Source organism: Ovis canadensis, chromosome 20 (genome assembly GCF_042477335.2).
Source record: "Ovis canadensis isolate MfBH-ARS-UI-01 breed Bighorn chromosome 20, ARS-UI_OviCan_v2, whole genome shotgun sequence".
In the NCBI taxonomy this organism is placed as follows: Eukaryota; Metazoa; Chordata; class Mammalia; order Artiodactyla; family Bovidae; genus Ovis; species Ovis canadensis.
Genome location: NC_091264.1, coordinates 59,023,997 through 59,042,171, shown reverse-complemented (window position 1 = coordinate 59,042,171; position 18,175 = coordinate 59,023,997). Strand labels below are relative to the sequence as shown.

At 43.7% G+C, this 18,175-nt stretch overlaps 1 long non-coding RNA gene across 1 annotated transcript; it reads right to left on the bottom strand.

The window, feature by feature from the left end:
• Positions 1–13,391: 13,391 nt before the first annotated feature.
• Positions 13,392–16,251, bottom strand: LOC138425036 (uncharacterized). The gene is made up of 2 exons (XR_011251067.1): positions 15,967–16,251; positions 13,392–13,732 (listed from the first exon to the last, which is right to left on the bottom strand). It is a non-coding gene; the product is annotated as an uncharacterized lncRNA (long non-coding RNA).
• Between the last annotated feature and the right edge of the window lie 1,924 nt (positions 16,252–18,175).

The window sequence follows — 18,175 nt, the reverse complement described above, 5'->3', positions numbered from 1 at the left end:
CCTGTGGCTGATTTATGTTGATATATGGCAGAAACCAGCAAATACCTTTCAATACAATTTTTTTAAAGAATGAATTTAAAAAGTTCCAGAAGAGAAATAATATTTACTGGGGCTTGCCTGCAGTTTGTTCTGTCCTATAAGTAACTTAACTGTTCTCCAGGATTAAGCTGGATCATCAGAAGGTTGAACTCTACTCTTGTTACTTTTCCCATTTAGCATCATAGAACTTATTTTAATAGATTGATTTTTGGGGATTATGGCATCAACCTGCTCGTATGTGCATTGTGAGAAACAAACCTGTGAAATTTGCTGTTGGATGTGCTGTCTTGATCTTACTGAGGGCTCCAGTCACTGAATCATCACACAAAATCTCAGTGAAGACCCTTGGGAGGAAATCCTTTCAGGACACACTAGCAGGAAAAGTTGTGTCTTGATATTTTAAGTATTTTATGAAGTGGGTGTATAATCACACCTTCTCTCTTTCTGATGGCTACTGGAAAGTTCAGTTGTATCTATGGTCTTCTAAAAACTTTACCAGTCTTGAAAGTGAAAGTCACTCAGCCGTGTCTAACTCTTTGCAACCCCATGGACCATATAGTCCATGGAATTCTCCAGGCCAGAATATTGGAATAGGTAGCCTTTCCCTTCTCCAGGGGATCTTCTCAAGCCAGAGATTGAACCCAGGTCTCCCACATTGCAGGTGGATTCTTTACCAGCTGAGCCACAAGGGAAGCCCAAGAATCCTGGAGTGGGAGTGGCCACCCTACTGTAGACCAACCTCTCCTTTACTTGTTTTGCTTTCCTGATGCTTGCGTATTCCTATTTTACTAGATCACTCTCATTTATTTTTTTATCTTGCTGTATCTTAATGTATTAGTGAATATAAAAAATGACATATTCTGTAAGTCTCTATAAATCATTTTTAGAACCAGTAATAATAGAACTCAACAAATAGCTGCTAACTGTAGAGGTTGTCAGCAAAAGGAAAATTTTAAAACCAACCAGAAGTAATTCAGACAAGATGAAGATAAAGGACCTGAAATGACAGCCAGGGTAGATGAAGAAATCCATAGAAATGTGATTTGAGCTGTAACCACTATTTAAAGTGATTCATTGAAAATAAATGAGGAAGATGCATTGTTTTGAATTGTCTTCTGGAGATACCTTGGAATTTGGGAGATTGAGGGAGCAGGAAACGTATGGGAATTCTGTAAACTGCTCTGACACAATAATCACTTCTCACTCTTCTGTGCACATGTCGTGTTTCAAAACGTCAACAGAAATGCCAGTTTATATTTTCTGGATTTTGAGAAACAGGAAACCTTTAGTTATTGTAAGTTCTATCTTTTGTTGAATTTAAATTAATCCCACATTTGCTCAGTGATAGACTGTCAGCCCATAGTCCTTTACTTCAGAACTCACCCCTTATTGTGCAGGAAAAAACTTGTGGTAGTTCCTGTTCCTTAAGAGCTCAGAGATGGTTCGATGTGTTCTAAAGTACACCAACTGCCCTGTGGGAAATGACCTCCACTGAACATTACGTCCAATGGACAGTCTAGGGTTTTGGTCACTGAGTAGACCACATACCTTGCCTTCTGTTTGCTAAACAAACTGTCATGTAGACAAATCACTCTCCTTCCCTGTAAGTTCATGTACTTCCAAATGGAGTTGAGTCCTCTGCCAGCTCCAGCGATGGAATCTCACTGGCCTTTAGGCAAATAAGTAAATCCCATAGCTGGTCACTGATGGGTTCATAACCACAGCCAGTAGTACATTTAGATGAGTCTACTGGGAAAGATAGAAAGCCAAACTCTTTTCCACTAGGTTTAATGACATGAAGATTTAATGCTTGTAGTTGTTTCAGCCATCTGGAGAAAGCCTGGGTCTGCTGAGAGCGGCACACATTGCCTGGCTTAGGACTAATTCAAAGATGAGAGCACCATGAAAGTGAAAGTGAAAGGCACCCAGAAGTGTCCGACTCTTTGCGACCCTATGGACTACACCGTCCCTTCTCCAGGGGATCTTCCCAACCCAGGGATGGAACCCAGGTCTCCCATATTACAGTTAGATTCTTTATCAGCTGAGCTATCAGGTAAGCCCGTGGGAGGGAGCAAAGTAACATCCTTAAAGCCTGAAGCAGGTAATGCCCGAGGCGACGTTTGCCCATTAGGCTTTCTAATTGAGTCAATATACTTAGTTTTGCATAAGCCAGTTTCATCAATTTTGTGCTCCCTGAAACATCATGAACTATATTTAATTTTACCTTCCTGGCTGCCCTTGGTAAATAGAAAAAAACGTTTGTTTTCTTTTTTCTGTATCCCTTCTGATCAATTTACATGCCCCATATTAATTTCCACTATTTTCTTTGTTCTCATATTCTCTACCCTTCTAAACTTTGTACTACTTCTGATTTGTTTTTTTCCCATCTTTATGTGAACTTGAGCCAGACATCTTGGAATGTGAAGTCAAGTGGGTCGTAGGAAGCATCACTACGAACAAAGGTAGTGGAGGTGATGGAATTCCAGTTGAGCTGTTTCAAATCCTGAAAGATGATGCTGTGAAAGTGCTGCACTCAATATGCCAGCAAGTTTGGAAAACTCAGCAGTGGCCACAGGACTGGAAAATGTCAGTTTTCATTCCAATTCCAAAGAAAGGCAATGCCAAAGAATGCTCAAACTACTGCACAATTGCACTCATCTCACATGCTAGTAAAGTAATGCTCAAAATTCTCCAAGCCAGACTTCAGCAATACATGAACCGTGAACTCCCTGATGTTCAAGCTGGTTTTAGAAAAGGCGGAGGAACCAGAGATCAAATTGCCAACATCCGCTGGATCATCGAAAAAGCAAGAGAGTTCCAGATAAACATCTATTTCTGCTTTATTGACTATGCCAAAGCTTTTGACTGTGTGGATCACAACAAACTGTGGAAAATTCCGAAAGAGATGGGAATACCAGAACATGTCCTGCAACAGTTAGAACTGGACATGGAACAACAGACTGGTTCCAAATAGGAAAAGGAGTACGTCAAGACTGTATATTGTCACCCTGCTTATTTAACTTCTATGCAGAGTACATCATGAGAAACGCTGGACTGGAAGAAACACAAGCTGGAATCAAGATTGCCGGGAGAAATATCAGTCACCTCAGATATGCAGATGACACCACCCTTATGGCAGAAAGTGAAGAGGAGAGTGAAAAAGTTGGCTTAAAGCTCAACATTCAGAAAACGAAGATCATGGCATCTGGTCCCATCACTTCATGGGAAATAGACAGGGAAACAGTGGAAACAGTGTCAGACTTTATTTTGGGGGGCTCCACAATCACTGTAGATGGTGACTGCAGCCATGAAATTAAAAGACGCTTACTCCTTGGAAGAAAAGTTATGACCAACCTAGATAGCATATTCAAAAGCAGGGACATTACTTTGCCGACTGAGTTCCATCTAGTCAAGGCTATGGTTTTTCCTGTGGTCGTGTATGGATGTGAGAGTTGGACTGTGAAGAAGGCTGAGCACCAAAGAATTGATGCTTTTGAACTGTGGTGTTGGAGAAGACTCTTGAGGGTCCCTTGGACTGCAAGGAGATCCAACCAGCCCATTCTGAAGGAGATCAACCCTGGGATTTCTTTGGAAGGAATGATGCTAAAGCTGAAACTTCAGTACTTTGGCCACCTCATGCAAAGAGTTGACTCATTGGAAAAGACTCTGATGCTGGGAGGGATTGGGGGCAGGAGGAGAAGGGGACAACCCAGGATGAGATGGCTGGATGGCATCAGGGACTCAATGGACGTGAGTCTGAGTGAACTCTGGGAGTTGGTGATGGACAGGGAGGCCTGGCGTGCTGCGATTCATGGGGTCGCAAAGAGTTGGACACGACTGAGCAACTGAGCTGAACTGAACTGAACTGAGGCAGCTATCTGAAAGCTATTAAAAATAGGTGAGAATGTATATATAAGCTTGTTTGCCAGAAATGAAATGAAATTAAATGAAATGAAGTCCTTTCCACATTTCCACATTTCTTATATTGCTCTCCCAAGTCTACAGGAAGTCTGCAAAATGGGGAACCATGATTCAGTTTGCAACAGGTCTTTTTCATTGTTGTTCAGTTGCCAAGTCATGTCCGACTCTTTGCAACTCCACAGACTGCAGCATGCCAGGCTTCCCTGCCCTCATCTCATCATTCTTTACCAACTGAGCCACCTGAAAAGCCCCTATATGTTCATGTGTATATATGTGCATGCAAAGTCGCTTCTGTTGTGTCTGACTCTTTGTGACCCTATGGGCTGTAGCTCCTCTGCCTACGGGATTCTCCAGGCAAGAATACTGAAGTAGGTTGCCATGCCCTTCTCCAGGGGATCTTCCCAACCCAGGGATGGAACCCAGGTCTCCTGCATTGCAGGCAGATTCTTTCCCAGGTGAGCCACCTGGGAAGCCCTCATGTGCATATACACATATATTTAAATTCACCATACCCACTCTAGCAGGTCTAAACCCTTCAATTCAATTGTTTGCGAAGTGTGGTTTAAGATCCTTTAAATTCAATTTAAATTCAATTTAAATTGCTAGGGTACAGACTACAAAAGCAGATTACCAGACTCCTTCTCAGCCTCAAATCCTAACTTTTAGGAACTTGATTTGGTAATCTCAGTTTTATCGATAATAAACTCCCCAGGTGATTCATATGCATATAACGTTGAGAACTCATACCCTGGATTTGTCCTGTCAGCAGTTGCAACAGGAACTGCTGATATTAGCTATGGAATAGTTTCATATCACTGTAAGTTCTCTTCTCTTAATTTATGGGTAATGTTCAGTTCAGTTCAGTTCAGTCGCTCAGTCATGTCCGATTCTTTGAGACCCCATGAATTGCAGCACACCAGGCCTCCCTGTTCATCACCAACTCCTGGCGTTCACTCAAACTCACGTCCATTGAGTCAGTGATGCCATCTAGCCATCTCATCCTGGGTCGTCCCCTTCTCCTCCTGCCCCCAATCTCTCCCAGCATCAGTCTTTTCCAATGAGTCAACTCTTCGCATGAGGTGGCCAAAGTACTGGACTTTCAGCTTTAGCATCATTCCTTCCAAAGAATACCCAGGGCTGATCTCCAGAATGCTCAAAATTCTCCAAGCCAGGCTTCAGCAATATGTGAACCGTGAACTTCCTGATATTCAAGCTTGTTTTAGAAAAGGCAGAGGAACCAGAGATCAAATTGCCAACATCCGCTGGATCATTGAAAAAGCAAGAGAGTTCCAGAAAAACATCTATCTCTGCTTTGTTAACTATGCCAAAGCCTTTGACTGTGTGGATCACAATAAACTGTGGAAAATTCTGAAAGAGATGGGAATACCAGACCACCTAACCTGCCTCTTGAGAAATCTGTATGCAGGTCGGGAAACAACAGTTAGAACTGGACATGGAACAACAGACTGGTTCCAAATAGGAAAAGGCTGTACGTCAAGGCTGTATATTGTCACCCTGCTTATTTAACTTATATGCAGAGTACATCATGAGAAACGCTGGACTGGAAGAAACACAAGCTGGAATCAAGATTGGCAGAGAAATATCAATAACCTCAGATATGCAGATGACACCAACTTTATGGCAGAAAGTGAAGAGGAGCTAAAAAGCCTCTTGATGAAAGTAAAAGAGGAGAGTGAAAAAGTTGGCTTAAAGCTCAACATTCAGAAAACAAAGATCATGGCATCTGGTCCCATCACTTCTTGGGAAATAGACAGGGAAACAGTGGAAACAGTGTCAGACTTTATATTTTTGGGGCTCCAAAATCACTGCAGATGGTGACTGCAGCAATGAAATTGAAAGACGCTTACTCCTTGGAAGAAAAGTTATGACCAACCTAGATAGCATATTCAAAAGCAGGGACATTTCTTTGCCTACTAAGGTCCATCTAGCCAAGGCTATGGTTTTTCCAGTGGTCATGTATGGATGTGAGAGTTGGACTGTGAAGAAGGCTGAGCGCCAAAGAATTGATGCTTTTGAACTGTGGTGTTGGAGAAGACTCTTGAGAGTCCCTTGAACTGGAGATCCAACCAGTCCATTCTGAAGGAGATCAACCCTGGGATTTCTTTGGAGGGAATGATGCTGAAGCTGAAACTCCAGTACTTTGGCCACCTCATGCAAAGAGTTGACTCATTGGAAAAGACTCTGATGCTGGGAGGGATTGGGGGCAGGATGAGAAGGGGACAACAGAGGATGAGATGGCTGGATGGCATCACGGACTGGATGGACGTGAGTCTGAGCGAACTCCGGGAGATGGTGATGAACAGGGAGGCCTGGCATGCTGCGATTCATGGGGTCGCAAAGAGTCAGACACTACTGAGCGACTGAACTGGACTGAACAGAACTGATCTCCAGAATGGACTGGTTGGATCTCCTTGCAGTCCAAAGGACTCTCAAGAGTCTTCTCCAACACCGCAGTTCACAGTACATGGGTAATGTAGCTATTTTTAAACATAAAAAGTATGTAAGTAATGGGAGGATTTTTAACTGGTTGGACTGAATGAAATACAGACAAAAACTGAAGGAATTTCAAAAATAATTTTCATTTGATCATTCGTATTGAGTGTCTTTCTTCATCTAAATCAATTTTTCTTAATTTTAATGTTGTCACCTTTTAAAAATCCTGCTACCTAGGCCTCACTCCAGAACAGGGAATTTAGAGTCTCTGAGGAAGGTACCCAGGTATAAGTACTGGCACTGTGAATGGTCCATAGGTATGAGTTGGCTAGACTAAGATCATAAAGATTATTGTCAAGGTTGTATAGGCAAAGCCAGTGTAAGAGGACACTGGATCTGACAAAAAAGGGAAGAAAAATCCATTGAATTGTGAGACCCTAGATTGTGTCTTTTACTATAATCCCTACCATGATTTCTAAAAACATAGCTCTTTACTCCTTTTATCTGAGACTTTTATGGCAGATTTCATACCTGATTAACATATCCTAATTTTCTGAGGTCATTATTAATTAACACCAGAAAAAGATTTTTTTAAATTTTTCATGCATTACTATTACCCGCATTCAATTATATTTTTATCACAGAAATATGTGTGTGTGTGTGTGTGTACTCAGTCACTTCAGTTATGTTCATCTCTTTGTGACCACGTGGACTGTAGCCGACCAGTCTCCTCTGTCCGTGAATTCTCCAGGCAAGAATACTGGACTGGGTTGCCATACCCTGTTCCAGGGGATCTTCCTGACCCAGGAATCAAACTCACCTCTCCTGTGTTTCCTTACCCACTGCGGGTAAAGGCAGATTCTTTACCCACTGAGCCACCTGGGGAGCCGCTATATGTGTATCTGTGTATAGTGACTGCAGCCATGAAATTAAAAGACGCCTGCTCCTTGGAAGAAAAGCTATTATCAACCTAGACAGCACATGAAAAAGCAGAACATTACTTCGCCAACAAAGATCTGTCTAGTCAAAGCTATTGTTTTTCCAGTGGTCATGTATGGATGTGAGAGTTGGACCATAAAGAAAACTGAGTGCTGAAGAATTGATGCTTTTGAACTATGGTGTTGTAGAAGACTCTTGAGAGTCCCTTGGACTGCAAGGAGATCCAACCAGTCCATACTAAAGGAGATCAGTCCTGAATATTCATTGGAGGGACTGATGCTGAAGCTGAATCTCCAATACTTTGGCCCCCTGATGCAAAGAACTGACTCATTTGTAAAGGCCCTGATGCTGGGAAAGATTGAAGGCAGGAGGAGAAGGGGATGACAGGATCAGAAGATTGAATGGCATCACTGACACGATGGACATGAGTTTGGGTAAACTCCAGGAGTTGGTGATGGACAGGGAAGCCTGGTGTGCAGCGGTCCATGGGGTTGCAAAGAGTCAGACATGACTGGGCGACTGAACTGAACACCCACTCTAGCAGATAAAAATCAAAGGAAAGAGCCAGCTTTTCCCAAATCCACCACGAGAGGCCAAGGGCGTTAGGTGGATGAGATTCCTGTCCAGGCCCTAGTGGCCTTAACGAGCTCAGCAGTGTAAGACCGCATGGTCCAAGGTATGGCACAGAATATTCAAATAGTTCCCTTTTCCTGGTGATGGAACGTCATGGCATAACAGCTGAGCTGTGACTCGATTAATTGATTCAGAATGACTTCTGTTGAGCAATTGTCTTCTCCAAAGGAATGCCGGTGCAATCTGCGAGCATCTGTCACTTTCTATCAAGTATGAATTATGCTGAATAATGGGTTCAGGTGCTCACATAAATTGACTGTCATAAAATCCTTGTGTGTGACAATTCAGTGAAATCATCTCATTCAGAAGATGAAAACACAGAGCAGAAGAGTGACAAGAGAAGTGAAGGTGATCACCTCCACACTGCTGACAAGACTAGCAATGTCTAAAGGCTGCTGCTAATTTCTTGTTCACTAAGCTCAGCAATCAGCAGCTCTCCCAAAATATTCTCAGGCACGGTGATGGTATTACTAGAAAAGACAAGGTAGAAAATGGTCATGAGCTGTGGATGTGAATTGATTAGAACCACTTGTCAATGAGAATCAAAATATGTATCAAGATTACTGGCTTATCAAGATACAGTAATTACTGGGTTACTATGCACACTCTTTCTCCCCAGTAATTTTCATTTCTCGGAGTTTACCCCAAGGAGATATAACACAAGCGCAAGAAGTTACACGTACAACATTCTTCACTATAGCATCATTGAGATTAGAAAAAATTGCAAAATTACAGAAATTTACAACTGCAAAATTACAGCAAAAGGTTATATAGAGGACATGTGTATAAGGATCTATGAAAACATTAGAAATGATGACTATAAATGTATTGACATGGGAAGATATTCAATACTGACTGCAAATACAATTTATAAAGAGTATGAATTATTATGCTCTGTTGATATAATATGATATGCATACATATGTGTATGTAAAATAGAGAAATGTCTAAAAGAATGTTTATTAAAATCTTAATCACAGTTTCCTCTGAATGGTGGAATCCAGGGTGATTTTTACTTTCCTTGTACGTTTCCTGAAGGAGATCAGCCCTGAGATTTCTTTGGAAGGAATGATGCTAAAGCTGAAACTCCAGTACTTTGGCCACCTCATGTGAAGAGTTGACTCAGTGGAAAAGACTCTGATGCTGGGAGGGATTGAGGGCAGGAGGAGAAGGGGACGACAGAGGATGAGATGGCTGGATGGCATCACGGACTCAATGGACATGAGTCTGAGTGAACTCCGGGAGTTGGTGATGGACAGGGAGGCCTGGCGTGCTGTGATTCATGGGGTCGCAAAGAGTTGGACACGACTGAGCGACTGAACTGAACTGAACTGTATGTTTCCATGTTGCTTTAATTTTAACAATGCACATTCAGCAGTTTTAAAAAAACAATAAAGCTTTTAAAAAGCAAAGAATACCATAAAATGCTGTATGTGAGCACAAATGAGGCTGAGGAATGTCAAAGGGTTCTTCTGATTACACCTCCATTCAGAGATGATGATAATGATGATGGGTGAGTTGCATAATAATCATTTATGATAGCGAAAACATTAATTTACAATTTATTGAGAGTAGCAATATGCGTTCAGTGCCATAAGAAACAATAGTAATAAGTGAACTAGAAACTGAAATTAAATATACAAGCACAAAAAACACCTGCGAGCAGATCGTAGTGGGGAGATGAAGGCCATTTGTGGGGAAAATAACATATGACATCTGAGAACTTTTAGAGGAATGAGCATGGTTTAACACAATTCAGGAGAGTTTATCTTGGCCTCAGAAAAGCTTTCGAGAGGAAATGGATCTGAGAGGTGAGTTTAAAAGTGTGAGTTAGACAGCTTGCAGGAGAGGAAGTCAAATAGGATATTTCATAGAGCCCAAAGGAAGGGAGAGGAATATTTTTGCCTAGGGATTTCCAAAGAATAAACGTGAAATGTCTCTCTAGCCCATGGATGCTGCCAAAGTCTGCAGCCAAGCTCTGTCAGGCAGGCATGCTTCCCTCAAGATGCCTTGGCAGGTTCACTGTACAGAAACTACTGCGGAGCGAGTTCACCCTCAGAAAAATCACGTCCTCAAATCCTCTGGGAAGCCTGTGTTGTCTCTTTTCAGACTGCAAAGATATTACTGAAGGCACAGCAGAAGCACTAAATGTTTTGTGTTACCATGTAAGCCTTACAGGTAGGCTTGAGTCCATATCGACTCAAAGGATGTTATTTCAAGGGTTTGAGACAGTTCTTTTCTTCCCAAAATAACCTCTGGCTGGTCCTCAGCTAGAGACTGAAATTCCTTTAAATATTTACTTCTTTTTGTGGATGTCATTGCTTTTCTGGACAAGGGTCCACAAAATAGCTCTTCATCAGCTGGTAGTAACTTATCATAGTTTCCATCATCACAGTATAGGAGACCCAGGGACTGGGATGTAGTAAGGATATTTTGAGGAAGTTGAATGAAATATCCAATCTTTTGGGTGCTACCTGGCTAGGCCTCTCTGGGAACTATAATGGCACATAGGGAGGTACAGCCAGGACCTAAAAAATATATACATATAAATAAATAAATATATATATAATGCTTTAAAAATAAAGCATAGTTTTTAATTTAGGGTATATATAATGCTTTAATAATAAGGCATAGTTTTTAATTTAGGGTATATATATATATATATATAGTACAAGCTTACTCAAATTTTGAAACTAGGCAAATGACTTTTGCAACTCCTAACTAGGCACAATATTTATTGCAGTTCGTAAGTATTTATTTGCATAGTTGTGATTATTCTTCCCTTCCCGTTTGTAAGTTCCACGGGGGTTCAGTTCAGTTCAGTCGCTTAGTCATGTCCAACTCTTTGTGACCCCATGAATCGCAGCACGCCAGGCCTCCCTGTCCATCACCAACTCCCAGAGTTTACTCAGACTCACGTCCATCGAGTCAGTGATGCCATCCAGCCTTCTCATCCTTGGTCGTCCCCTTCTCCTCCTGCCCCCAATCCCTCCCAGCATCAAAGTCTTTTCCAATGAGTCAACTCTTCACATGAGGTAGCCGAAGTACTGGAGCTTCAACTTTAGCATCATTCCTTCCAAAGAAATTCCAGGGTTGATCTCCTTCAGAATGGACTGGTTTGATCTCCTCGCAGTCCAAGGGACTCTCAAGAGTCTTCTCCAACACCACAGTTCAAAAGCATCAATTCTTCAGTGCTCAGCCTTCTTCACAGTCCAACTCTCACATCCATACATGACTACTGGAAAAACCATAGCCTTGACTAGATGGACCTTAGTCGGCAAAGTAATGTCTCTGCTTTTGAATAGACTATCTAGGTTGGTCATAACTTTTCTTCCAAGGAGTAAGCGTCTTTTTATTTCATGGCTGCAATCACCATCTGCAGTGATTTGGGAGCCCAAAATAATAAAGTCTGACACTGTTTCCACTGTTTCTCCATCTATTTCCCATGGAGTGATGGGACCGGATGCCATGATCTTCGTTTTCTGAACGTTGAGCTTTAGGCCAACTTTTTCACTCTCCTCTTTTACTTTCATCAAGAAGCTTTTTAGTTCCTCTTCACTTTCTGCCATAAGGGTGGTGTCATCTGCATATCTGAGGTTATTGATATTTCTCCTGGCAATCTTGATTCCAGCTTGTGCTTCTTCCAGCCCAGCGTTTCTCATGATGTACTCTGCATATAAGTTAAATAAGCAGGGTGACAATATACAGCCTTGACGTACTCCTTTTCCTATTTGGAGCCAGCCTGTTGTTCCATGTCCAGTTCTAACTATTGCTTCCTGGCCTGCATACAGATTTCTCAAAAGGCAGGTCAGGTGGTCTGGTATTCCCATCTCTTTCAGAATTTTCCACAGTTTATTGTGATCTACACAGTCAAAGGCTTTTGCATAGTCAATAAAGCAGAGATAGATGTTTTTCTGGAACTCTCTTGCTTTTCCAATGATCCAGCGGATGTTGGCAATTTGATCTCTGGTTCCTCTGCCTTTTCTAAAACCAGCTTGAACATCAGGAAGTTCACGGTGCACATATTGGTGAAGCCTGGCTTGGAGAGGTTAGATCGCTTCTGTTTGGCCCACCTCATACTCCCAGCAGCCCTTGGCCCACTGCCTGGCACATAGCAAGTGTTCAGTAGCATTTAATGAATCAGAATAGAATAAATGAACCCTCAACAAAGGCCAAATACTCAAGGAGTAAGAAGAGTCAAGAGAAAGCACTGGGTGAAAAGAAAGGCCTCAAATTGAAATAATCTACTTTGCAAACTGTCTTGGGTTTGAACTGGTTTTCTGTGCTCAGTCACTCAGTTGTGTCCGAGTCTTTGTGATCTCATGGCCTGTAGCCCTCTGTCCTTGGGATTCCCCAGGCAAGAATATTGGAGCAGGTTGCCATTTCCTACTTCAGATGCTCTTCCTGACCCAGGGATCGAACTCCCGTCTCTTGTGTCTCCTGCAGGCAGATTCTTGACCACTGCGCCACCTGGGAAGCCCAAGCTTCTTGAGAGGAATATATATCTTGTGGTTTTTTAAAGATCACTGTCACTTTTTCTTGCTGTATTACTTCTAGTTTTTCCTGTTATGCAACTTCAGCATAATTACCTTTCTCCTACCAAAAAAAAAAAAAGAAGAAGAATTAAGCTTACAGAGTGGAATTCTAAGCGATCAAGGGCAAAGAAATCATGAATCTGTTCCACAGCAGTGCTTCTTAACTTTCCTTTTAGATTTGTGTTTGTCGTCGTCGTTCAGTCCCTAAGTCATGTCCAACTCTGCGACCCCATGGACTGCAGCACACCAGGTTCCCCTGTCCTTCACCATCTCCAAGAGTTTGCTCAAACTCATGTCCATTGAGATGGTGATGCCATGCAACCATCTCATCCTCTGCCGCCCTCTTCTCCTTTTCCTTTCAATCTTTCCCAGCATCAGAGTCTTTTCCAAAGTGTTAACTATGTATAATTTTTGTAAATATCCCTCTTCCTGTCTTTTCTAATTTTTACCTTCAAATTTTTGTATTAAATATTTAATAGTTTATTTCCTGTATCTCAATAACATAGATGTCAGTATTTTCTATACTTTAAGTCATCCATCAATGCCAGAAACCAATTATTCCTATTTAGCATACTTGTATTCCCTGCTATATTATCTGGAAAATGATAAGGGGAGTGATAAAGAACTACAGAAGTGTTATCTGTGCCATGCATCACCCCTCCCCAAAATACAGGGATTCTTTCATCTAACAAGTACTTACTGAGTGCCCGCTACATCCTGGAACCTGGTTGGCAGCGCAGACAACACAGCTGGGGACTGAACAAAGTCCCTGAGAGCTAACATCCAAATTCACTCAAAGCTACTTTTCTCAACATTGAGGTTCATGTCTTGTAAAAAAAAGTTTGTTCAAATATGGAAAAATGCACCAACTTCTTAAGCATAGTACAACCAGGTTTTATTTACATTTCCAAATTCAGAGATTAACCACAATAAACGAAGCCCCTGTCAGAAGCATCACACATCTAAGTTGTTAGTCATCGTGCTCTGGACGGGAGACACCTTTTTGAACCCCACGATGGAGCAGGGCAGGGCTTGTAGTGAATCTACACAGCCTCTTAGAGTGACTCACAGAGCTGTTTTCCAAGCCGGTTGTGGACAGGATGCTGCCAGAGTTCCAGGGCTCAGGGCACTGTCACAGGGAGACAAGGAGACAGTGGCTATGTTTCTTCTCTTAAATTCCTCGTCATTATCCGCTGGGTTTATCCTGAGGGCTGTAAAACGGGGAAAGAGGACATTGTTCGAAGTTTCTCTTATCTGCCTCCCCTTCCAGCTCAGTTTCCAGTTTGAAATAGGAGTCCTTGGTGTTTATCCCTTTCCATCCCCAGTGCCTAGGTTTGAGTTTCCCCAGAAGCAGACAAGGCATTGGCTTTGAGCGGTGTATTTGGGAGGTGATCCCAGGAAACACAGGGAGGCGATGTAAGTTCCCGCACTCCTGCTCAGCCTGTGGAATCCCCTGCCAGCGACCCAACCTGGGGACCTGAGGCTCAGACCTCAGACCCAGGGAAGATGGCCTCCCAGGCCCACGGGCCTCCCCTTCCCTCACGAGGAAAAGTGCCGTCTCTGTTTCCTTCCCCCAGACGGGCTGGCTGATGACTCACTCTTATGAGTGAAAGATGGTGGAAGTGAGGCTGGGCAAGCTCTGCGCCAGTAAGAGACCTAGAAACCTCGGTGCTCCTGGTCTCTGTGGAAGGCAGCTGCCATCCTGTGAAAAATCTGCTAAATAACGAGACGTGTGTGGAGAGAAAGAAGCCACTTAAGAAGTCTCTAAGTGCCAGACCCATGAAGGAGGCCTTGGCCGGGCAGCCCTCCAGCTGGGCCCTTAGGCCATTGAAATGTGAAGGCTGCCCAGAGGGGCTTCACCCCAGTTTCTCACCTACAGAGTCATGAGAAATAATAATAAATCCTGTGGGTCTACAAAGTGGCTGGGGACAATTTTTAAGGAAGCTTGGCTACTTGATACGTGCACCAGCTCTGCTCGGTCACTGGCTGGGAGTGGCTCTCTGGGGTGTTCATTTCTTGGCACTTCTGGCCTGTCTCACAGGTGGGCAAAGCAGGCTTCGTCTCCTTAGAGGTCATTTCACAAAAAGAGAGGCAAGTTCCCTTGGCCTGTGGATGTCAGGCCAGTGAGAGCTGTGGAGGCCAGGTCAGGGGCTGGGGGCGGGGCACGGGCAGCCTGCCCCGGGGACGCCCACTCACCAGACATCAGAGGCCTTGTGACCAGCAGAGGCTTCCCCCTTTCCTCTGAAGGCAGAGCTCTCTACTGCTTCTGTGGTCAAAACTTAGCCCTTCCCTTCAATTGGCCAGCTGTGATCTCAGCGTTCCAAGCCAGATCCTTGCCTCCCAAGAGATTAAAACCTACACCTGATCTATGGAAGCTTCTAAGTTGTCTGTTTCTTTCCTGAAGCATTTGCAATTTCTATGTCAGTGGGTTCAAGGAAGAAGAAATCCTTATTCGGCACAGTGTATTAGGTAATGTGGAATGTGAGTGTGTGCATGTGTGTGTACGTGTGTTTGTGTGTTGTGCGAGTTCGTGTTAGCAGAGCAAAGAATTCCAGGGAGGAGAATTTCATCTTTTCTCAAGTAATTCAAAGTCTGAAAAGAGACAGGAGCCATTTAGGAAACAGTCTCCATCCGGCAACAGTATTTAAAAAAGTCATTCTCTAAATGTGCTGTCCTCCTGGATAAAAGTAATACTCCATCTAAGATGGAATGCCTGTTATGTTCCTTGTTTTTCCATTGGTGGCGATGAGGTCACCCAGAGGACCCAGTCTCTCCCCTCGTTGCCCTGGTAATCAAAAGCATGTAATTAGAAGCTGGCTGGTGACAGTGGAGAATGTGGTTCTGTGACCCAAGAACAGTTTTTTCCTAAGCAAAGCTCATTAGACCACATTAAACTCACAATAGGTTTCAATTCACACAGTGTACACTGGAGTGATCATAAGCAAAGGGTTTTAACCAGCGAATTCCCCAAACGACAGAGGAGGATTAAAATTTGTGTGTGTTTTTTTTTTTTTTTTTGAAAAAATGTGAGCTGCTCCGTGTAGAGGTTCCGTTTTTCTGTTGCTTACACAAGGCAGGAATCGTTGCAGAGGACCCTGGTAGAGGAGGACAAATTACGTGAGGGAGTTGCCTGGGAGGAGAAAGATGAGAACTGGGTTAGCTCAGTGAGGTTGGATTGGAAGGGCCTTACTGCTGGATCACATTCTTGTCCACATCATCAAGCCAAGTCACAGTTTATTTAGAATTTTCTATCTCCTAAACAGCTGCCTTAGGTCACTGCTTCAAACAGTGGGATATATGTGATTTTTTTTTAAGTCCTGAAATGTTAGGGCATGTTTGTTCATATCTGTCAGTGAAGCGGTCACCCACATCTCTCTCTCTCTCTTTCTTTTTTTTTTAATTTAAAGAAAGTTATGGAGAAAAAGAAACTGTAAATTCCACATACCTTTTAAGAAGTAGACTCAAACTCTTCTGCTGTGACCAGGCTTTGGAGCATCTCCCTAAAGCTCCCCCCGGATGCTCTGAGAGCTAAGCTCTAAAGCAGCCTCTGGAGTTTCCCCCGTCGGATGTTTGCCGAGAGGACGTGAGTGGGCAGAGCAGACATGGCAGCCTGCTGTCCAAAAACCCAGTCGGCTGGAACCAAACCTCCGAGAATGACGGGCGGTGGCTCGTGGAAGCAGGCGCATGGTGAGAAGACTTCTATTCCCTCCCAAGAAACGGCCTGCTGGACTTTGAGCAAGTTGCTTAAACTCTCAGCCGCCACTGCCCCACGTGAATAAAGAGGATGACAGCAGCGCCTGCCTCGCAGAGGTGAGGGCAGAGTGCGTTGCCCTTGGCCTGTAGAGCGCGCACTGAATGCTTGTCGTCCCCACTATTACCAGCTGCATTCAAGGGCATTCCCGGCATGATGTGCTTTTAGCCATACCAGGAAATTTCTCCACACGCAGAGATTCTTCCCAGTCAGCCCTTCTTGATGCCTGCAATTCCTCATTAGAGAGCTTCTCTGGTTTCTTAAGGATTGCCCTTTATTAAAAATGCAACTGGGCAACTCCAGAAGTGCCTTGTCGTGCTTCCCCACCCCTGAGAATGTGTTGTGTGCCAAGGCGTACCCCATCCTGGGGACACAAATACTTCCCTGAGTTGGTAGGGCAGTGCCCTCCCTGTATATACAAGTGTGTCAGCACAGCATAATGCAAAGGGGCTTAACCTGTGTGTCCAAAACAGGCTTCAGAGGCGCTGATGCACCTGAAGTTAGCTGCAGAATTGTCTTGCTGCATTTGTGAGTTTGGGGCTGGAAAATCCAGAGCTTTCACTGGGTTCTCCAAGGGCTCTATAACTGAAGAGCTGCTGGAGTGGAAACAGCAGCCCGAACCAGCCCTCCACAGCTTCTTTCAAGCCTAGTGGATTTGCAGGGGCCTGGAGAGATCCCGGAGGGAGAGGGTGGATCGTCAGACTGGGCCGGGAGCGCTCCATGAGCAGTGAGCGTGCACAGGGCGAGAACCCACCCCACCCCTGTTGCCTCGGCTTGCTCTTGGAAGCTGCCTTGCAGGGAGCACACAGATAGAGGTGCCAGTAACCTTCTCAGCCTTGGAAGGGCTTGGCCAGGGGTAAGAATGAAGCCTCAAGGACTCCCAGCCTTGGTAGAACCCTGGGCCTCAGGGATGCTGAATTCCAGATGAAGGGATTACACTCGAGATTCCTTAAAGTTTCCTTCTTTTTAAATAAAACCATTCTAATGATTCCTTAGATTTTCCTCATTAAGCATTTCTTCTTCATGGAATACTTTTCCCTGTGTGTGTGTGTGTGTGTGTCTGCGTGTGTGTGTGTATATATGCTCAGTCATGTCCAACTCTTTGCGACCCCATGGACTGTAGGCCTCCAGGCTCCTCTGTCCCTGGGATTTCCTAGGCAAGAATACTGGAGTGGGTAGCCGTTCCCTTCTCCAGGGGCCCTTCCTGACCTAGGGACCGAACTCGCGTCTCCTGTATTGACAAGGCAGATTCTTTACCACTGTGCCACCTAAGAATTTCTCTCCCTACGGAAGCCTGTATAATTTGGATAGAGCTGCCGAAGTAAAACACAGGACTCCTAACCAAATGTGAATTTCAGAAAAATAATGAATAGTTTTATTTTATATGTCCCCAATACTGCATGGGACATACAAATACTAAAAACAAAAAACAAAAAACCATTCACTATTCACCTGAAATTCACATTTAAATGGGAGTCTTATTTGCTGAATCTAGTGCTACGGCCTGAATTGTGTGCCCCTCCATGTAAATTTATGTATTGAAGTCTTAGCCCCTAGTACCTCAGATGTGACCTGAAGAGCTAATTAAGTTCCAATGAGGTCATTGGGATGGGCCCTGATCCAAATGACTGGCCCTTTAAGAAGAGGACATGTGGACACAGCCAAGTGCAGAGGGAAGACCATGTGAAGACCCGGGAGAAGAGGGCCACGTACAAGCCAAGGAGAGCTAATGCTGGTCTTAGACTTCCGGCCTCCAGAACTGTAAAGAAACAAATCTTCGCTGTTTAAGCCACCAGGTCTGTGGTATTTGTTATGGAATCTGTGGACAAAGAGTGTTGTCTGCCATTTCTGTAAACAGTGTTGCCCGCCATCAAGCCATCAACTGCTGCAGCCACCCGCTACA